Raw genomic sequence first — 24,034 nt, 5'->3', positions numbered from 1 at the left:
TGCACAAGTTTTCAAGTTGGAAGTCCAACTTTAAGTGGTATTGCACTTTTCCTAGTTGGAAGTTAGTCGAATGGATATGGCATATGTGATAATGTGGCATATGTCCATCAAACTATTTAAACCATTTAAATGAATTTTAACTAAACATAAGTCCATCACTCTCAGGAAAATGGTACTGTTTAAGGTACAATGGACTTCACCTGGGGTGGTACCCTAAATGGGACCTTTTCTGTACCTCTAGTTTTTAAAAACATATTTTTAACCTAAACCCTATTTTGTAACTTTAAAGGTACAAATATGTACCCACAGCAAGGGTACAACTCCACTGATGCCATTGTACCTTAATCAATACCATTGTTTTTTTGTTTTGTTTTTCTGAGAGTTCATTTATAACCATACAGTAATTCTGTCTGTAACATCATTTCAGAGAAATACAATAATGTAAAGAGGAAAACTATTACAAATATTAGTAGAAATATTTCAACCGAGAGATACAATTTTATATGTTACTGTAGATTAATTTGGTATGTTGTTATGGTACAATCACTTACACTTAAGGCTTTTGGCTTTTATGGTTTAAAACTAAAATGCCCTTAGGAAATACAGCTCTCAACAATAGAGAGTGTGTTCAAAAAAATATTTTCAAGACAAGTACTTTTGTCTTGTTTTCCTGTAAAAATATCTAAACATTTTTCAAACGTGATTTATTTACTTGACAAGCAAACTTGTCTTGTTTTGAGAGAAATCTAACTGAGTTTAGTGAGATTTATGCTTAAAAAAAAGAACAAACTGTTTGCCAATGGGGTAAGAAAAATAAACTTAATTCAAAGGGAAAACAATTTTATTTTTCTTGCCCCATTGGCAGATTTTTGTTGTTGTTTTGTTTTAAGTCTAAAGTTCACTAAATTTGGTCAGATTTCTCTTAAATCAAGACTTAATATCTTATGACATTTTGCTTGACAAGTAAATAAATCGTGTTTTAAGAATGTTTAGATAATTTTAGAGGAAAACAAGACAAAAATGCTTGTCTTGAATTATATGTATGTACATGTTGGATGTGGTCTAGTTTGTCCATAGTGTATGCACACATGGCCAGGTCAAGTGTAGAGTCAAGTTTTTTTGGCCACGCCTTGCAGAAAGTGGACTGGAAGGAGAGTAATTATTTGTGGTGAGTCAAGGGCCCTGGGGGTTGCAGGGTGGGTTGAGGAGGCATGGGGTGCGGTGAGATGGAAAGCACGACAGTCCCGCTCACGCTTGATGCTCAGTGAATCTGAAAGGTCATGTCATGTTTTCTGGCAATTGACTCGATGGGTTTGGATTCTGCAGCATAAGGCTGGTACGGTTTTGTGTATGTGTGTGCGTTTGCGTGTGTGTGTGCTTGCTCCACACATTCACTGGGAAATGTACCCCTGGGTTGTTTTTCGCATTGACCTTATTACCCTGCACTGTGACGAGCTTACCACAGAACTTGCTATCTCTTTCTCTCTCTCTCTCTCTCTTTCTCACTCTCTCAGCTTCTTTCTCCATCTCTCTACCTTACCCTTTATGTTGTGTTTCGGTCATTTTGTCCCACACAACTCTTTATTTATTTATTTATTTTTCTTAAGTTGGAATACAATTCACAGATGGTATTTGAAAACATACTTTTATTTCAATCGTTCTAATAATTGTTAGATTAATCTATTATCAAAATAATCGTTAGTTGCAGCCCTAACACACACACAATGTGTGTTGACTTGAGCGCCCTTTTGTGCATCGTCTTTCCATGTACACTCTTTGAGGAATATTTCAAGATCTACTTGTCATATTATGTTGTGTTTTGGCTCATTTGAAACGGGATAGTCTGCTGTGAGTCACAATATGTCATTGTCTATGTTATATGTATTTTTCAGAAAGTAATAAAGAAAAACGTTACAAAACGCCATTCCTGTTTATTATATTTATGTGTGTCAGTGGGAATTTCATACACTATTACTCACTGCAGTTTGGCCTCTGAGTGAAACAATTTTTGCTCATTGCATTCTACTAATTGAGACCTTTCCAGCGATATATAACACATGGCTATCTCATCTTTTTTTATGGTTTTACCAACTCTGAATATAATTGTTGCGATAACAAATTTACAAATGATGAGAACAAAATAGTTCTTATTTGTCAGCAAATTAAAAATAATTATTTAAGAACTGGTAGGATCAACTATATGCATTGTAAATCCAGATTCTAAGCTTTAAAATTACACCTATTTTGTTCAGATCAAGAAAGTGGTTATTAATTTATTATGTAATTATTATTATTATAATTATTTTATAAACAATTTTAGTGAGACGATCATTTTTGGCCGGGAACACAAAATGTGTTAGCACAAAACAAACACAACACAAGGGTTAAGAGAATTTCCAATGCTTCAGACATAAGAAATAACAATTAAAATATCAAACAAAGAACATACACATTTCTGTATTGACTAAATTGTTTTATATGCCTTGACGACTGGTGGGCGGGATACAGCAAAGAAAAGAAGCATTTTTCTACCCCTCTTGCTCTAAATGAGAGGAGACAAACATAGAGAGAGGGCAATATTAGCACATTTAATTAAGGCAGATCGCAATCATCAAACACGCAGCTCAAACACATCCAACAGCCTGGCTAAACCACACAGGACCGCCATCTGCATTTGGCTCCATTCTCTGATATATCTCTTGCCTCGCGGCCATTTCTCAGAGTGTAATTTACCAGAACAATGTAATTTTGACCTTTCCCCCTCCCTCATCATCAGGGACTTTAAGTAATTTCACTGGAAATGAAGAAACACATCTGTGTCTTTTACGGCAGAGGACACACCATAAAAGCCAAACGGCTCAGTTAAAAGGATTCTCTCTCTCTGAATTAATCCCAACTGTGCTTGCAGTGTCGCGTGAGCTAAATGTTAATCATCTTCAGATTGCTATGGAAAGCTTTGTTTGAAAGCGGTTCCTTATGGATGTATACATTTAAACTGTTGCTGTTGGTGACAAAGTGGTCATTGAATTCCACATTATGGTATTGTTACAGTCTTACAGGAAGTAGTTTGTTATCCATACTAATCGCTCTCTCGCCATCCGTTCACTCTCACACTCTGCTTGTCTCTCGCTCAGCAGCTTAGTGGCAGAGCTCCAGAATCACTTAGATCATTTTACCTAGGGCGCAGAGAAGGCAAAAAGAAGCCACTGACCCCCGCTTGCCCATGCAGGGCTTTACGCCTCGCTGGCTTTCCTGGTGTGACATTTCCCCCCATATCTGCCCTCCCCATATGCACGATTCCCTATCTGACTAACTACCACAGCGCGCGGGGGGGGGGGGGGGGTGATAAAAAAGCTCCAAACGATCATTGTCTGCACAGATATCAATCAAGTGAACAGCAGCCAGGGTCAATTTCCTGTCAGAGCGTTTGAAACTCACCACTATGGCACTCATGCAAAATGACAATAATGACAGAATGCCACAAGTGATATCAAATCGAATAACTTTTTTATAGGTAAATAAGAGAAAGCAGAGGAGAACTTGTGTCCACTTCTCCATCTCTCAGCACCTGACCCGAAGTCACCTTCGGACAAACACAACCCCTGCTACAGGTCATACGATGGCCATGACATTATTAAAAGATCAGTTGTGCCACAAAACATAGCCTATTCACTTTAGTGCTGTGACTGTGCCAGATAGGACTTCTGTAGACATTAATTTAATATCTATTTAAAGACATTGTACTGACAATGATCTAGTGAGACAAACACATTCGAAAGCTGTGGCTTTAACAAAACCCTGACCTGATATGTATACAGTATGTTGCAGTGCCATGTAAAAGTATTCAGACCAATTCTCAGATTTGTATAATCTGAATTAAAAATCCTACTGAAAAAAACAACAAAAAAACAAACAAACAAAAAAAAAAAAATCTATTTAATATTGTGGGAATGTTTCATGTTAGTAAATATATACATGTATGAATAGTAAATATTTCACACCACAGAAAAACAAAGGAGTACACTAATGCAAACAACACATCTCATATATATATGTACACTAATGCAAACAACAAATCTCATATATATATATATATATACAGTTGTGCTCAAAAGTTTGCATACCCTGGCAGAAATTGTGAAATTTTGGCATTGATTTAGAAAATATGACTGATCATGCAAAAAAAACTGTCTTTTATTTAAGGATATTGATCATATGAAGCCATTTATTATCACATAGTTGTTTGGCTCTTTTTAAAATCATAATGATAACAGAAATCACCCAAATGGCCCTGATCAAAAGTTTACATACCCTTGAATGTTTGGCCTTATTACAGACCCACAAGGTGACACACACAGGTTTAAATGGCAATTAAAGGTTCATTTCCCACACCTGTGGCTTTTTAAATTGCAATTATTGTCTGTGTATAAATAGTCAATTAGTTTGTTAGCTCTCACGTGGATGAACTGAGCAGGCTAGATACTGAGCCATGTGGAGCAGAAAAGAACTGTCAAAAGACCTGCATAACAAGGTAATGGAACTTTATAAAGATGGAAAAGGATATAAAAAGATATCCAAAACCTAGAAAATGCCAGTCAGTACTGTTCAATCACTTATTAAGAAGTGGAAAATTCGGGGATCTCTTGATACCTAGCCAAGGTCAGGTAGACCAAGAAAGATTTCAGCCACAACTGCCAGAAGTATTGTGTGGGATACAAAGAAAAACCCAGAGGTAACCTCAGGAGAAATACAGGCTGCTCTGGAAAAAGATGGTGTGGTTGTTTCAAAGAGCACAATACAACGATACTTGAACAAAAATGAGCAGCATGGTCGAGTTGCCAGAAAGAAGCCAATGCCACAAAAAAGTCTGGTTACAATATGCCTGACAACACGTTGACACACCTCACAGCTTCTGGCACACTGTAATGTGGAGTGACGAGACCAAAATAGAGCTTTATGCTCACAACCATAAGCGCAATGTTTGGAGAGGGGTCAACCAGTATTGTGCCTGCTCAGTGCATCCACGTGAGAGCTAACAAACTCATTGAATATTGATACACAAACACTAATTGCAATTTAAAAAGCCACAGGTGTGGGAAATTAACCTTTAATTGTGATTTAAACCTGTGTGTGTCACCTTGTGTGTCTGTAACAAGGCCAAACATTCAAGGGTATGTAAACTTTTGATCAGGGCCATTTGGGTGATTTCTGTTACCATTATGATTTAAAAAGGAGCCAAACAACTATGTGATAATAAATGGCGTCATATGATCACTATCCTTAAATAAAAGACAGTTTTTTTGCATGATCAGTCATATTTTCAAAATCAGTGCCAAAATTTCACAATTTCTGCCAGGGTATGCAAACTTTTGAGCACAACTATATATATATACTTTTGAGCACAACTATATATATATATATATATATATATATATATATATATATATAGTTGTGCTCAAAAGTATATATATATATATATATATATATATAAGAAATTTGTTGTTTGCAAAAAATGGTGTAAAACATTTACCCTGATGTAAAACAATTTCCCTACAGTACAAAGACTACCACATGGATAATGGATAAAATTATCACAGTTTAATTAGGAATTAATATTCAAATATAACAGAGTATTATTTTTACTGTTAAGAAAAATGTCATGCATAAGTAAATATCAGTGAAGAGTTAGTAGTTCAATATGGTTAAAGGACTATTCCGGGTTCAAGAAAAGTTAAGCTCAATTGACAGCATTTGTGGCATAATGTTGATTACAGCAAAAAATTATTTTGACTCATCCCTCCTTTTCTTTAAAAAAAGCAAAAATCGAGGTCACAGATTTACAATGGAAGTGAATGGGGCAAATAATTTGGAGGATTTAAAGGCAGACATTCAAATTATTTATTAATTAAATTATAATTAAATTTTAATTATTCTGTTAAAACTCTAATTTGAGCTGTAAAGTTATTTAAATAATTTTTTACGGTTGTTTTAGGGTTTTAGAGTTTACGGTGTCATGTCATGGCAATGAAGTTGTAAAAATGGGTATAACTTTACAGAAAAGGTTAGCAAGTGATTTTATCACACTAAAATCATGTTTACACACATATTGTTTATGTCTTGTAGCTATAAATTTGAGTGGGTATTTTATCGTTTACGGATTGGCCCCATTCATTTACCCCTTACTGTAACCCAGGTTTTTGTTGGGAAAAGTTGGGATAAGTCAAAATAAATTTTCATGGTAATCAACATTGTGACACATATGCTGTCGAATGACCTTAACTTGTATTAGAGCCTGAATATTCCTTTAAGAGTCAGTATACTTTTGCAAGTATACAGGAGAAATGGGTTTAACCAATTAGTTCAAGTGTGTCTCATATAAAGATGCTGGCTACCACCCCTGGAGTTCGCTAGTTCGAATCCCAGGGCGTGCTGAGTGACTCCTAAGCAACCTAGGGACGGTAGAGTCACAAGGGGTAACCTCCTCAAGGTCGCTATAATGTGGTTCGTTCTCGGTCGGGCGTGGTGAGTTGAGAGCAGATGCCGCGGTGGATGGCGTGAAGCCTCCACACGTGCTATGTCTCCGTGGCAATGCGCTCAGCAAGCCACGTGATAAGATATACAGATTGATGGTCTCATATGCGGAGGCAACTGGGATTCGTCCTCCGCCACCCGGATTGAGGCGAATCACTACGCGCCAATGAGGACTTTAAAAAAAGCGCACTGGGAATTGGGCATTCCAAATTGGGTGAAGAAAAAAAAAAAAGTGTGTCTCATATAATATACAGGTTTGTCAGAAAAAATTGTGGCATCTTTAGATTTCAGAGACCTCTGAGCATCATCGACATTAATGGAGTGAGTTTTTTTTAAAGTTAGCATGAAGACTGATTATGTAGACTAAGAGCCAGCACAGTGTTCTTTGGCAGATCCTTCTTGCAGCCTCCAAGGAGGGCGGTGTTGAGTGCTTGTAGAGCAAATATTTAAGGGGCACTGCTACGGTTGAGAAGTTTAGATTTTCCTCATATTCTATAAAGCCAGAGCCAGGGGAGTTGACTGAGGAGACGTGGAATGGCAGAAGTGTATGCGTGTGCGTATGCGTGTGTGTGTGTGTGTGTGTGTGTGTGTGTGTGTGTGTGTGTGTGTGTGTGTGTGTGTGTAGTGCGTGAAAGAAAGACAGTGGGAAAGGGTGATTTAAAAAAGCAGGACACACTGTGCTGGGTTCAACACGTGTCTGCAAAAGCCTAGAGGTTCTAAAACAATCTGTTCTGCTTGGTTCACTGCAATGCTGTGACCTCGATTTCTGGACTGCTGTTGAGAGGCTCCTTGCACTCAGGCTTGACACAAGCACAGGACTGCCCTTCTCACTGCCGCACCACCTTTGAAAGGTTGTGTGTGTGTATGGAGAGGGAGCTGCCTGCAAAGCATTGCAGTTGGTGCAGGATAGGGGTGCTCTCTCTGCCCCCCTGTCTAGTGTGGGATGAACATCTCTGCTGTTTGGCAGTGCTGAAAAATGACACTTTCAATTGGGGTCAATTGGACCCCTGCCTCTGGATTTGAGATGGCAGCCATGATGAGAGGTAATCTCAGGATGAGGAAATAATTGTCTTTCTGGAGGAACAGTCAGACTAGGCAATGGAGGTAGGAGAAAGGGCTGTGAAACACTAGGGGTCAGTGGAAGTCCACAAAACCATTCCAAGTATCAACCCCAAAAAAAAAAAAACAAAAAAAAAAAAACTCATACAGTAGAACTGCAAGCTGATGTGATGGTCTACTGATGCATTATGGATGTAGTAGATAGATGTGTGTAAGAATTGTGAGAACATTATGAAATGTGTTAAAGGGATAGTTCACGCAAAAATGAAAATTCTCACATCATTTACTTACCCTAATGTCTTCCCAGATGTGTGTCTTTCTTTCTTCTGCAGAACACAGATAAATATCTCAGCTGTAGGTCCATACAATGCAAGTGAATGGGTGCCAAAATTTTTACGCTCCAAAAAGCACATAAAGGCATCATAAAAGTAATCCATACGACTCCAGTGTTTTAATCCATATTTTCAGAAGTGTTATGAGAAACAGATCAATGTTTAAGTACCTTTTTGCTTGAAATTCTTCTCCCTGCCCAGTAGGGGGTGGTATGCATGAAGAATGTGAATCACCAAAAACAAAAGAAGAACAATGTAAAAGTGATCTGTTTCTCACCCACACCCATCATATAATTTCTGAAGATATTGATTTAACCACTGGAGTCTTATGGATTACTTTTTGCTGACTTATGTGATTTTTGGAGCTTCAAAAAATTAACTTGCATTGTATGGACCAAGATCTGAGAAATTCTTCTAAAAATCTTAATTTGAGTTCAGCAGATGAAAGAAAGTCATACACATCTGGGATGGTGAGTAAATAGTGACATACTTTTTATTTTTGGGTGAACTATTCCTTTAAATAAGGTTTAACTTCTGCACCATGTCCATTCCTGCTACATCACATTTAGTCAATATTACAATAAGTGTGATCAGATTTATATCCTATAGACTGGAAAGAGGGACCAAAGCCATATCTATGGACCTGAATATTACATAGATTTGCGTAATCAACACACTATCAACCACCCAAAACACCCTAGCAACTGCAAACAGTAGCAACGGTAGTCAGAAACTTTAGTATTGGCAAGCATCACTACATATTCTTCAGAAAATATAAAAACCTCATTCCTATATTATCACTATTATCAGTCATCATCGTCATAATTTTTACTTCAATCACCATAATCTTTAACATTATTATTGTAGACATTCTTCTGTTTCATAATGTCTGAAGACATTACTGTCTGTAATACAGTACTATTGTTCTAAATGGCAATGTAAAGCACTAAGCAACATCATTTCTTTCACATGCCTGTCGCAAACCAATAGGCATTTCTCTTGTTACTCTTTTCTCACCTCCCTTTATCCTTGTCTCTTTCTCCAATTTGCTCCAGACTAATTATGGTGGAGTTTATGGAGCATTTTTACTGCCCGCAATCCCATACCTCCAAAGTGGTTCACTAAAACAGTAGTGACATGGGGCAGTGGTAATTATCTAATTGTTTGAACCATGTCTGTCTTTGATTTATGGTGTTGCATCAGAGCCTGACCTGATTTATTATGGGATCCCCCCCACTTGTGAAAATCTGAACCAGAATTATATGGCACAAGTCCAAATATTTCTCTGTGAGGTTTTGGTGGCTGTTGACATTGATGACATGCATTCTCAAATAGCTGCCTACCAGCTTTTGCCTTACCACAATAATAAGATCCATCATTTTAGAATAGAACCATCTCTCCTCTCTCACTTACAACAGTGCAGAGCACACAGACTCCGTCATTGCTCACTTCAAACAGGACAGTATTTCTTCATCACTGCTGTGTTAAAGATGTTTTGTGCATTCACTCTCATCTCTGGCATAGGGGTGCACAGGTTTCTCCTCCTCATTGGTTCCACCTGCCAGACTGAGACTGCTCGTCTTACTAATCTGTCTTCGGGGAGAACGGCAACAGGAGCCGGCAAAGGACGTGACACCCCTGGGCCCCATAAATCCCACCAGCTCCCGATTACCCAGTTCAGGCCACAAAGTCAAAGAACTGGGCATTAAGTGGAGCAAGTTGCTTGGCACCAAGGACAAAACTGACAGGAAACATAAGGCCCCCACATGCAGCCCAGACAGCGGGAGGGAATGGGCAGCTCCGTGTGAAGAATAGGCCTGCTCGTGAGGACATACACTACACAGATGAGACCGCCCCTCTCAAATTAGCACTGAGCAGAGTGACTGCCGCAACACTGGCTGATGAAGAGACACACGGCTGCCACTATTTGTGCTGCTAAGGCATTCATCAAATTAATTACTGCTGTGCCCAACAACCTCTCTGATACCTCTTTATTTTGAGTCCTGTAAATGGGGCCTCAGACGAGTCCTGACAGGGAGCCCTAATACACACACTGTCTCTACCCCAGCAACATAATTAATTGAAAACTTCGCCCGCTTGACAAATTGGAATGATGAATCTATCTTCTATGAATAGCTTAAGGAGAGAGAGAGAGAAAGGGGAAGAAAAAAATGCATAATCAGTCAAAAATGTAGACGCAACATCTCTCTCTCTCTGGTTTTGCAGTGTATTGAGAGCCATTAGGGCCGAGAGAAGCCATGGTGCTCTGATAAGACTGACTTTCCTTCCATCCACATCTCGATTGATAACTTTGGCTCTTCAATTTAATAGAGCGGTCAAGGTGGAGCTGTTACTATGTATGGTTCAAGAGAAATAAAGAGAGGTAAGATCATTAATCATGCACTTGCTCTCTCTCTCTCTCTCTTTTTTTTTTTTTTTACTGTGGAATATAGATGGGTAGGATTCTCTAGTGTCTTTCTAATTCTAACAATGTTTATGGTTTGTGTTGAAGTTATTTCTTTGTAAAACTTTTTTCATAAGACCAATCAAGTTTATAAAGAGTGAGTTTACACACACATGCACTCAGCATGCATTCAGCATCAAGATATTCGGTTAAAATAATGTATAGGGTAAAGTGTGTGTGTGTGTGTGGGGGGGATGTTGGTCCTGTGGTGTGGCAATTTTTTTTTAAAGTACAAATATTCTATTTAGTCTCTCAATTAATATGAAGTTATGAAAACGGCATAATACATACATACATACACACAAACACGCACACACACACACACACACACACACACACACACACACACACACACACACACACTATATATATATATATATATATATATATATATATATATATATATATATATATATATATATATATATATACAGTACTGTGCAAAAGTTTTAGGCACTTGTCTTCAAAAATAATGCCATAAATAGTTTTCATTTATCAATTAACATCATACAAAGCCCAGTAAACATAAAAAAGCTAAATCAGTATTTGGTGTGGCCACCTTTGCCTGTGTTTCGGCTCGTTTGAAATGGGATAGTCTGCTGTAAGTCACAATATGTCATTGTCTATATTATAAGTATTTTTCAGAAAGTAATAAAGAAAAACGTTACAAAAAGCCATTCCTGTTTATTATATTTATGCATGTCAGTGGGAATTTCATACACTATTACTCACTGCAGTTTGGCCTCTGAGTGAAACATTTGCTCATTGCATTCTACTAATTGAGACCTTTCCAATGATATATAACACATGGCTATCTCATCTTTTTTTATGGTTTTACCAACAAATTTACAAATGATGAGAACAAAACAGATCTTATTTGTCAGCAAATTAAAAATAATTATTTAAGAACTGGTAGGATCAGCTATATGCATTGTAAATCCAGATTCTAAGCTTTAAAATTACACCTATTTTGTTTAGATCAAGAAAGTGATTATTAATTTATTATGTAATTATTATTATTATTATTATTTTCCACTGGGAGTGCCCCCCACTAGCCTGGTATAAGCTATGTTCAAAAAAGGAGTACAAATCCTGTCATAAGTTCTAAAAATGAAGTTGATAAAACTATCTAATGCAATATCTTGAGATAATATATGCAATAAGAGAGATTTATAAACAATTTTAGTTAGCTGATCATTTTTGACCAGGAGCACAAAATGTGTTAGCAGAGGATGTCTTCAAAAATAATGCCATAAATAGTTTTAATTTATCAATTAACAACATACAAAGTCCAGTAAACATAAAAAAAGCTAAATCAATATTTGGTGTGGCCACCTTTGCCTTTAAAACAGCCCCAATTATCCTAGGTACACCTGGACACAGTTTTTCTTGGTTGTTGGCAGATAGGATGTACCAAGCTTCTTGGAGAATTCACCACAGTTCTTCTATCTATTTAGGCTGTCTCAGTTGCTTCTGTCTCTTCATGTAATCCCAGACTGACTCGATGTTCGGGGGGCTCTGTGGGGTCTATGCCATCTGTTGCAAAGTGCCCTATTCTTCTAATCTTTTCTATTTGCAAAAGTAATGTTTAGGAGTCTAAAATGTATTTTTCCAATTGACACACTAAAGCTGAAGATATAAATAACCATTTTAAGACAAATGTTTTTGTGAAACATCTTAAGTGCCTAAAACGTTTGCACAGTACTGTGTGTGTGTGTGTGTGTATGTATGTATGTATATATATATATATATATATATATATATATATATATATATATATATATATACACACTTTCAAAATGCTGTTTAAAATAGTTTTAGATGGAGTTTAACACGTCACATGACAGGACAGTTTGAGTGGCCATTTTATAGCTTTAAAGCTAACAATTAGCATTTGACCTTTAATTCTCTTCTGTAATTTGTATTATCTACATACATTTAAAGCACTAAAGAATACAACTGTTAGAATCAATAAATTAAGAGTCTCACAACAGGACATCAAAAATGACCCCTTCAAATTTAAATTTAAAAAGTCATATTTGGTAGTTGTGCTCCAAAAAATGAGCTACCATATTTTTTCATATTGAATTATATTTAGACATGTGTAAATAAATCTCTATAATGTAAAAATTGTAACATACAGAGAAAGCTGATAATTACAAAAACACATGATTATTAATCATGAAATTCCTGATTTTTTTACATTTTTACATTTTTTTTATGAAGTGACAGTGAAAAAATTCTCACATCAGCTGCTCACATATATTTTATAAGTTTACTTGATATGTCTTAAAAGAAAAAGCTTTTGTATAGTATCATATTAAACTTTAAGTCTTTAAAGCTTAAGTGTGTAACTTTTACTCTCTCCTATTCCATCTTAATATGCAGAGAGATTTACTGTATAAGTAAGCCATTTTTAGGTTAATTTTCTCGAAAACTGTAAACACTGTCTCTGTGACGCTTTAAAAATTCCTCTTTTTTTTGAGTGACCTGTCCAGGCTGACTCAACAACATTGAAACAACCAATGGCATGAGTTGGGGGTGGGACTATCTGTTTGTTTGCTCAATGGCAGATGGGGGTGTATTCATAATACTGTTTTAATTATTTTATTTATTTATTTTTTTGCAATTCCTTTCAAAGCTGCTAGTGGCACAAAAATTATACATTTCAGCTTTAAAACACATGATTTAAATTCATGTAAGCGTACCCTTAAAAGGGAAATGATGGTGGCATGGCACCTGAAAAGCCAATTTAGAAATAACATTACACATATTGATTATTTGATTATTTTTTAGTCTTTACATACTGTATCAAGGCAATGGTGTTTCTCAGAGTTACATCCAGCCTGGTTTCTTGAAATTTACGTGAGCATTGCAAAGTTTTTGCAAAACTGATTTTACAGGCTTCATTACATGTTTGGCTGCAATTTTCAAGTGAAATGTCCAGCGGTGAGCGCAAAATGAGGTTGTAATTAGACAAGGTTTTAAAGGTGAATTTAAGGTTTTGAAGGTTTTAATGAATTAAACGAACCTCCCAAACCTAAAACTTTACCCTAAACCTAACCAAGAGTATCCGAAAAGATAAATGAGAGTTTAACAAAACAGACAACCTTATTCTTAACCAACACCTAACCCTAACCGATAGTGTTTTAAAATGCAAATTTGAAATAATAATAAAAAAAAAGAACTCGGACCTGGCTGGACTCGAACCGTAGCTGTCAAGCTCAAAGTCCAATGGAATAAGTCTCAAAGAAATAAGTGTGTATATGTAGGTGGGTCTGTAATACAAGTGTTAAAATGTTTTGTTTTTCAAATCATGCATTAAATTAAAAGTGTTTTGATATCATAACATAGCGGGGAAGAGTAATGAGTAAGTGAAAAATACGTTTTTATATGATCGATATCAGCAATGGTACTTGTGATTTGTGTAGGGTGGCCAGATTTCCAGTTTTCCCAGGACAGTCCCGTATTTAAGCACTTTTTCTAGTGTCCCAACTTATTCTAAAAAAAATTTGTTTTGTCCCATATTTCCCCTCTCCTAACATTTCTCTATCGCCTCTGTGGCTTTCTCAGGCACGTAAGTATTCTAATCAAAGGTAGCCAAGGATACTGCTTGTAAAACCAATAAAATCACACCGTGTTATTTGAAGTACATGATTAGATTAAACTATCCAATCACAATCCCCTATCTATAGATGTCCAGTAAGTGAACTGATTGAAGAGTCAGTTTGAAAGAGCACACAGATTAAATTGTGGCTGGAAAAATGTCAAGGAAGTGTGCATGTACATTTAAAGAGGATCTTCAAAAAGAGTTTACATTTCTAAAAAAGGAGTCACAGACAGAGCCTAGTAAAGTGAAATGTGAGATTTGTGGAGCTCGCTTTTCCATCGCCCATGGAGGCCGCACCAACATCGCACAGCATGTTCATACAAAAAAGCATGTGGATGCTGCTAAAAGTAAGTGTGCCACACCAAGTGTTAGTTTTTTTTTTTTTGTGAAGCAAAGTTCAGAATCTGACAAGGTGCACGCAAGTGAAGGACTTTTTGCTTATCATTCTGTTGTTCATGGCCATAGCTTTGCACATTCTTGACCTAAGAAAAGTCTTGCAGGCCAGACTGGAGGAATCATTCATACCCTCTGACATTAAAAAGCAGTTGGATGACCTGGTTGAAGCTGGTGACATGCGAGCAGATGATTTCTTTTGTGCAGTGAGAAACTTTTATTCAGCATCGGTGGATTACCTCCAAAACTGGAGCCGCTCATTGGAGAACACAGAAAAACTTGAGTGGGCCCTACTGAGAGACATCCCAGAGTGGAAAGACATTCAGCGCATCCTCGAACACTTCTACTCCAGAATTCCCGCTCTCAGTTTGATTGACGAAACCACGCTCTTGATGAGTGGGTTTGCGTGAAAAACATTGTCACTCGTCGCATCACTGAGTGGAACATGAACAAGTTGGCCATGTCTGAGAGATGGACAGATGTTTTCGTGAGCTAGAGAGCAAGACCATCAACTTTGGAGTCTTAGCCAAGGTCATGGAGTTTGTTTTATGCCTGCCTGGGACATCTGCATCTGTGGAGCGTATGTTCTCATTAATGAACACAGCATGGACGCCAAATAAATCTCGACTCAGTGTAACAGTCATGAAGGCAATGCTTTTCATACGTCTTAATTTTTGACTGGACTGCTCTACATTTGACAATAAACTCTTGAAAGACAAGCGCACACTGAGAAAAATTACTGCCCACGAAAAGTATAAGGTGACAACAGTTACAGATGCAGATGCACCCTCTACTTTGCATTGATCTGCGCCTAGGTAAGGATACGTCAATTTCATTTTTGCTGGGAGGGGGCTGTCCTGTTTTCCACAAGCAGGAATCTGGTCACCCTAGATTTGTGTGACAATGATTAAACCACACAGTTGTTGTAGCGCCTCTAGTGTTCATTTTACCAGGAAACTGCAGCAAAACACATTCATTCTATGAGAGGAGGTTGGTTACATCAGGACCTCCAATTATCTTCACCTACAAAAGTGCTGCAGATTCATAGCAGAAAATGCAAAAATAAATGGTCCATCCATCCATCAAATCAGATTCCACAAACTTGCTTCAGAAACAAACAAACAAAAACATCTATAACATAAGACATTGTGTTTATAACTATAGAGAATGCATACATATGAATATTGCATATCTCAGGGATTTATTGAAAATCTCAAATTTTGGCTGGTGAGAGAGTTCAGAGAGAGTTATAGGATGCGTGACCAGAGTGGACAGCCTTTGAAGGATGAGCAGGTCAGTGGAGGTGAATTATTAAAGTGGCAGGGAGGCAGATAAACTACTGTGTGCAGGAAAGTCAAAATCACTGCTGTCCCTAGGCGTGGGTTTATTATTAAGAGATGTATTTTGCTTTTCAATATTTTTTTATTTATTGCTGCTCTCAATATAAATACATCTTGCAAAATAGAAGATTGACTTTGTATACTACAGTATAAACATGAGTACTGCAATTTGAGGCCACAATTTCACTACTAGACAACACTGTATACAGTCTTGGCAGACATATAAAGTGCAAATAACTAAGTGTATCACCACTGTATCATTTGCTTTGTGTTTATGCATGTGTTCACAATGTATTTGGTATTTGCTTTTGGGGTATTTCTTCAGGTGTGTGTGTGTGTGTGTGCGGGTTTGGGTGGTTTACAAGGTCATTTTTTTAGGTTACAAACTGGTAATTACAAGGGTATTATGCTGTAAATGTGGTTTGTGAGGACATTTCTAGTGTCCCCATAATTCAAATCGCTTAAAAAATATACTAAACGATATTTTTTTTTAAATGTGAGGGTTAGGTTTAGGGGTAGGGTTAGGGGATAGAATCTATAGTTCGGACAGTATAAACATCATTATGTCTTTGGGGAGTCCTCATAAGGATAGCTTCACCAACATGTGTGTGTGTGTGTGTGCGCGTAATCATAAATGTCTATGCAGGAAAATATGAGAAGGTTGCAGGTGTGAAGGACACACATTTTCCATGGTAAGTAGTCATCCTTAATAGGTAGAAGCCTGTTTGTGAAATATGAGAGGCAAACTGGTATGTGACATTACTGTCATCCCCAGGGAGGGAGGCAGACTGATTTCAGTTCAGAAAGAACCTAGTCAGGACAAGAGGACTAAATAACATTTCAGATGGATGGAACTGAACTCCCACTAGAAAACCTACAAGACAATGAGATTCCCAGTGCCCTCTGAGAAATCTTGACACGCTCTTCAAACACACACATAGGCATGAAATATACAGTAAACTACACTACCCATTCGTGACTGCGCAATATTAGATATACAGTATAAATATATGAATTGAAATTATTTTAATGATATTTACAATGTACAATGTTCAATATTTCAATATTGTTTGTAGAGACTTTGTTGTTGTAGGGTCATTTCTACTGTAGTAATTCTATTAATGCACCATAATCACATTGTAATTGCATGGATAAGTAAAATGTAAATATTAAGGTGTGTCCAGTATGATTATTTATACTTTCTTGACATACTTAGCAAGATGGAAATATTATTTTATGGAATGTATGGTAAGTAAACCTCTCTATATAATCTGAATAGATTATAATATGAGTATAATAAGATTATGCTAAGCTTTTTTAATGTGACATTGTGATGTTTATTTCTTTTTAGGACTAAATCTTTTCATGGACTAAATCTCCTGGTTAAATCTCCTCCTCAGGTGTGCATTATTTTTCAACAATTCAACGGGCTGGAGTCAATTATTCTGCTTATACCAGGGTTACCCCACCTTAAGACATCATTCAGGGTTTTATCTCCAGACATTTTCTGGTTTTCATCCCTAAAACGCTCTTGTGAGTGGAACTACTTTCTTCCACCACAGATTCAGCATGTAAGGAATAATTGACGACGGACCGTTGAATTGTTGAAAAATAATGCACAGCCGAGTGGTAATGCGGTCATGACACGCAGCGGAGCATGAGTGAGTGAGTGAATAGCTGATTAGGGTGAAATACACTGAAACATTAAAAGTAATTTCAGATAATAGAAATTGTTGTACTGATCAAGTCGCGGGGGTGCGGCTCTATTTGTTGGTCGCGACTAGGGTTGCCACTTTTGAAGTTTTAAAATAAGGGACACTAAATTGGTGGTGGTGGGGGTGGGGGGGTTTATGACAGCCGCTAACCACATCCTCCACAGTTTTGCATTGTTAATATGCGTTATTAATAAAAAATGTATATCCTTTCTTATATGCTAAAATGAGTACTTTCCTGACCCATGACTTATTTATAAAAATACATAATTTTGTATGTTAAAAATATATTTATTTTAATTTTTTTGATTATTTTTCTTCTTTATCTTATTTATGTATTTTTTATGTACACATTTTTTTTTAATTGTTTTATAATTTTTTATTTGTTTATTTTTGTCCTTCAATACTTGTATTTATGATTGTATTCATACATTGTTTGATCTTATTGAACATTTATATAGAAAAAACTCCACAGTTTTACCACCATTTGTGGACTTTGTGGACTTACCACACCCTCCACAGTATTAGCATGTTTTAGCACATTGTGTGGACTTTCCAGACTGTCCCTTACCCACTTTAGGCAAATTTTCCAACTTATATCAATGTTAAATTGGCGATCTGGAATGATTTCACCGTGACGCCATCTGACCAGCTTAAATACGGGACGCATAATTTTATCTTTAAATACGGGATGGTCCCATATTTTACGGGACGGGTGGCAACCCTAGTCGTGACTCGAGTCTCGGTGTGTGTGTGTGTGTGTGTGTGTGTGTGTGTGGGCAGGTTTAAGTGATTTACGAGTACTTTTTTTAGGTTATAAACTGGTAATTACAAGGGTATTATGCTCTAAATGTGGTTTATGAGGACATTTCTAGTGTCCCCATAATTCAAATCACTTATAAAACATATTAAACGATGTTTTATTGAAAATGTAAAAATTCAGAACGTTTTTTGTGAGGGTTAGGTTTAGGGGTAGGGTTAGGGTTAGGGGATAGAATCTATAGTTTGTACAGTATAAAAATCATTATGTCTATGGAGAGTCCTCATAATTATAGCTGCACCAACATGTGTGTGTGAGTGTGCGTATGTGTGTTAGCGTGTGTGTGTGTGCGTGTTAGCGTGTGTGTGTGTGCGTGAGCGCATGCGTATGTGTGTGTGTGTGTGTAAGTGCGGGGGAGACGAAGGAGAGCGAGGGCTCTTTTTAACCGAAATTGAAATAAATGTAATATATTTTAGACATCGTTTGACGTTCTTAACTGATTTATTTTAACCAATGTCTTTGTTTTAACTGGTTATTTTGTTGTGGTAGCCTATTGGGCTCTTTGAAATAACTGAAAAAATTTGCCAAAGTGATATGGAACCATTATGCGGTCAAGACCTGGAACTACTTCATAACCATGCGTTTACTTGAAAAAAGTGAGTACATTCACTTGCATTGTTTAAAGGAGGAAGCCTTTTTGATGAAGAAAGAAACTCAGATACATCTTGGATGGCCTGAGGGTGAGTAAATTATCAGCAAATTTTAATTTTTGGGTGAACTATTCCTTTAAGTGTGTGCGTTACATGTATAATGTGTGTCCACGAGTGTGGAAGTGTGTGTGTGAGAGGGGGAGTGCAAGGGTGTTTTCCACAGATATTTCAGATAATATAGAAACTGTTGTATTGATCAAGTGTATCTAGCTTTGATACAGCTCAAGCCTTCGTTGCTAATTCGAAAACATAATTTTAGAACTAGCAACAGAGGATGCGCTGCTTTTCTCTCTCTCTCTGTGTGTGTGTGAAATCGACACATGGGGGAGGTGGTGTTAGCGTGGTGCTTTCCACTATAGCTATGTGAGGCTGATTAGGGTGAAATACATTGAAACATTAAAAGCTACTTTGGATAATAGAAATTGTTGTATGATTATTTGCGGCTCTATTTGTTGGTCGTGACTGGAGTCTCAGGCTGTGTCTTGTTTCGAAGGCTGCGTGCTAGGTAGGACGCGTCCTTTTACGGCTGCAGTATACCGAGCGTCCTCCTTTAAACAAGTCTCGTTTAATCAGACGGCCTTCGCAGGACCAACGGAAATGGAACGTATCATGGTTGATATGACAGCATGCCACTCTTTAACAAGCGCAAGCGCTTCGAGTGACTCTAGGGAACAAATTCCCTTTAGAAGGGAATGTATGAGGTACATTTTAAGAGAGTTAAAATGATGTAAAGAGAAAAGAAAATAGATTTTACAGGTGTACTTTTAGTCTAATACTTTATTTTAATTATATATTAATATAATTATATATATTATATACTCTGCACCCATCTACTGAGGTACTTCAACTTGGGAATTAACATTCCTTGCGTTTGAACATCATATTTACAGGCAAATTGGCGTTATTTTTTTTTAGACTTTTCCGTTGAAGCAAAGAATTGTGGGTTGTGAGTGCCCACGAAGGATACACCTCATGCATCCTCCGAATTCCTGTGAAAGAAGGTCGCATTCAAAGGCTGCATTCGAAGTGTCCTACTCGCTTTTCTGAAAAGAAACAGCCTCGATGATGTATGCGGCCGAGAAATGTGACCTCCGGGGGACGCATACTTCCAAACGAGACACAGCCTTAGTGTGTGTGTGCGCGTATGTGTGTGTGTGTGTGAGTGAGCATGTGTAAGTGCGGGGGAGACGAGGGAGAGCGAGGGCTTTTTTTTTTTAACTGAAATTGTAATAAATGTAGGATATTTTAGACATTGTTTTACGTTCTTAACCGATTTACTTTAAACAATGTCTTTGTTTTAACTGGTTATTTTGTTGTGGTAGCCTGTTGGGCTCTTTAAAATAACTGAAATAATTTGGTGTAGTGGTATGGAACCGTTATGCGGTGAAGACCTAGAACTACTTTATAGTTTCCTTGAAAAATAATTGCACACCTTAGAACATCCATGAACCAATCAGAATCAAGCATTTAACAGACCAGTGGTATAAACATTAACATTGTTTCAAAAATATATCCACAAGGGGCCTGGGTAGCTCAGCGAGTATTGACGCTGACTACCACCCCTGGAGTCGCGAGTTCGAATCCAGGGCGTGCTGAGTGACTCCAGCCAGGTCTCCTAAGCAATCAAATTGGCCCGGTTGCTAGGGAGGGTAGAGTCACATGAGGTAACCTCCTCGTGGTTGGTATAACATGTGGTTCTCGCTCTCGGTGGGGCACGTGTTGAGTTGTGCGTGGATGCCATGGAGAATAGCGTGGGCCTCCACACGCACTATGTCTCCGCGATAAAGCGCTTAACAAGCCACGTGATAAGATGCACGGATTGACGGTCTCAGACACGGAGGCAACTGAGATTCGTTCTCCGCCACCTGGACTGAGGCAAGTCACTACGCCACCGTGAGGACTTAGAGCGCATTGGGAATTGGGCATTCCAAATTGGGAGAAAAAATAAAAATACAAAAATAATAATAATAATAATAATAATATTATATATATATATATATATATATATATATATATATATATATATATACTGTATATATATATATATATATATATATATATATACAGAACTGTGCAAAAGTCTTAGTCACATAAGATGCTTCACAAAAACATTTGTCTTAAGATGGTTATATATATTTTCAGTTTTAGTGTTAATACAAAATATACATTTTAGACTCCCAAACATTTCTTTTGCAAATAGAAAAGATTAGAATAGAAGAACAAGGAGTAGTTACTGTTGCTTATATATATATATATATATATATAAATGGGACGAGTTGAACTTGTGACAATAAACATTCTGCTACAAATGCTATCAATTGAGCTTAATTTGTATTGAACCTGGAACATTCCTTTCAGTTGCACTCTCCTGAGGAAGACAGAGCAGCTTTGGAGCTCATTTACTCTGTTTCACTGTCTGTTCCCCTCAGGTCTCTTGCTAAGCTGCTTTCTCTCAGACTCATTGTCTCATTAGAATCTTCTGAATTTTAGATGAAGCAACGATCCAAAAGCTCTGGAAAACAGAGCAGATAAAACACAGGTTCATCCACCTGCCTTTTTATTAAAATGTGGGTAACTGTCATCTCAGATTGCATTGCTTAGCCCTAATCTGCCTGCTTGAAAAAGAGCACCATACTTTTCACACACCTATATAATATTCCATGTAAACTGAAGCATCTGAAGCCCTGTAGCTTAGATCAGTGCAGAACAGGGGGTTTGCTGAGTTCATAAATTAATAAAAATCTCCAAATGTGTTTGCTGACCTCTTAAATTCCATGAAATTAATATAAGCAGACATCCTGGATGCTGCAGGGCAACGCTGCAGCTGCAGAGCAGGGGGAAGCTCACTTAAGCTCTCAAGAGTTTCCTGAAACTTTTATAAGCTGAATTTTCAAGATACATTGTTGCATTTTATTGATGATGGCATGGAGCAATATAAAGGCAGATAAACCTTCAGTGACTTCACTTAACCCCTCATAAAAGAACAGTGGAAATTCAGGCATCACAGCACGTAGCATCACCCACTTTCCTACTGTTGGATACACAACTCTTCAACCTTATGTCCTTGATTCCATCACCTTACTTGTTTTCTCTAAGCCCCTGGAAACAAACAAAGCTTTGGAGATGGAGGTGTTTTTGGGACCTCATGTTTGACAGTTGACAGTCAACTAATTTTCTTATCTGTCATGAACTGGGCTTGCAGCATTTATCAGCATTGTAATGCCTCAACATAATGTTTACTCTGTCTTTAGTCAGCTGGATTGCTTTGTTGTTTTCTGCTAAGCCCGTCAATGGTGCCAACAGACTTTTCATATCACACTTGAGAGTGGACAAAACAAATGACAGGAATGTAAATAAAAGGAGATTAAAGCCCTAGTGTAGGATGAGCTGCAGCCAATCCATATGCATCCTCTGGTAGCTTTCATTTGCATGTTTAAGTGTAGGTAAAAAGCTGCTCACAAGCAATATGCTCTTTCGTAAGTATATGATCTTACTAGAGTATCACAACAGATAAAAAAAGCGATGCCTGCAGGATCATGTTTAAACCTGAGCATTGGTAATTGTGATTACCTAATCAGCCAATCATGTGGCAGCAATTAATCATGTGTCAGTAGCTTCAATTAATGTTCACATCAACCATCACAATGGTGAAAAAAGTGATCTCAGTGATTTTGACTGTGGTGTGATTTTTGGTACACAGAAATCTGAGGATGTAGTGGGCACAGGCTCACCAAACCTGGACAGTTAAAGACTGGAAAAACATAGCCTGGTCTGATGAATCTCGATTTCTGCTGAGGTACACAAATGGTAGGCCCACTGCAGCCTCAGCTTTCTGTTCTTGGCTGACAGAAGTGGAACCCGACACGGTCTTCTGCTGTTGTAGCCCATCCGCCTAAAGGTTTGACGTTGTGCATTCTGAGATGCTATTCTGCTCACTACAATTGTACAGAGTGGCCATTCTCCGTTGACCTCTGTCATCAACAAGGCATTTCCATCTGTAGAACTGCTGCTCACTTGTTGTTTTTTGCTTTTGGCACCATTCTGAGTAAACTGTAGAGAATGTTGTGTGTGAAAATACCAGGAGATCAGCAGTTACAGAAATACTGTCCCAAATGACACTGTCATTGGAATTTTCAAGTTTTTAAATGTTTTATTTATAAATATATTTATAATATTAATCAGGTTCAAGACAAACATATTGCATGCTTCAAAAAGCTCAAAACTATCTATAGCAAACACTGCTTCTGTTTTTAGTTTAAAATTTGCATTGTTTTGTGACATTCAGATTAATTACTCTGTAACTGATGGACCAGGCATGAAATATTTGATCTAATAATAACCTGCCACATTCATAAACATCCCATAAAAAATTTGAACAGTTGTAATACTTTGATCTTCAAAAACAAAGTCACTATGAGCATTATTTGTTTTTGCCTTAAATATTAAAAACAACCACAACAAGTCTATATCCACCCCAGAGGTGTCAATAAGATACATGGCTGTGCTGAACGAAGAATGCCTTTTGTTGACTACACAGGATACTAAGAAAGATTTGGAACATTGAGCAAATAATAAGCAACACAATGGATGATCTATTTACATTGGGCCTTGAGATGTGCTGTAACTGGGACTTGTCTCCCTGTGTAACCATGTGTCCAGTCTGAATAAGAGGTGATAGAGGTAAGAACTGTCTGATTTATTCAGTGAATCACACAATGTGAGGTCATATTATAAACACATTTAACCCACTGAAAAAGGCATATTCTTTATCTGATGATCTTCTATGAATATAAAAAAGGGTTCCAGAGATGTTTACTGTGTTTAACGTTTTTAATATGTAGCGAGGGAGGTTACTTTCTATGTTTAACATGCTTTGCCTACAGCACAGTGAGAATTGAATGTTGCTGTATCACAGAGAGGTTTACACTACAACATCTTTCATTTTATCCTCTTCTTTTTTTCAGTGATGCATTTTGGAGAGAACAGCTGGCTGTGTGATGGCTCCATCCTAAATAATTCAAACTTCTTATAAATATTGCACATTTACACTCGAATAAAATCTCACCCGAGATATCTCTTTGGATTCAGGGCGCTCAGAGTTCAGGCGACTCCACTGGTCCGAT

Source organism: Myxocyprinus asiaticus, chromosome 26 (assembly GCF_019703515.2).
Source record: "Myxocyprinus asiaticus isolate MX2 ecotype Aquarium Trade chromosome 26, UBuf_Myxa_2, whole genome shotgun sequence".
Taxonomy (NCBI): Eukaryota; Metazoa; Chordata; class Actinopteri; order Cypriniformes; family Catostomidae; genus Myxocyprinus; species Myxocyprinus asiaticus.
This window is presented reverse-complemented; position numbering follows the sequence as displayed.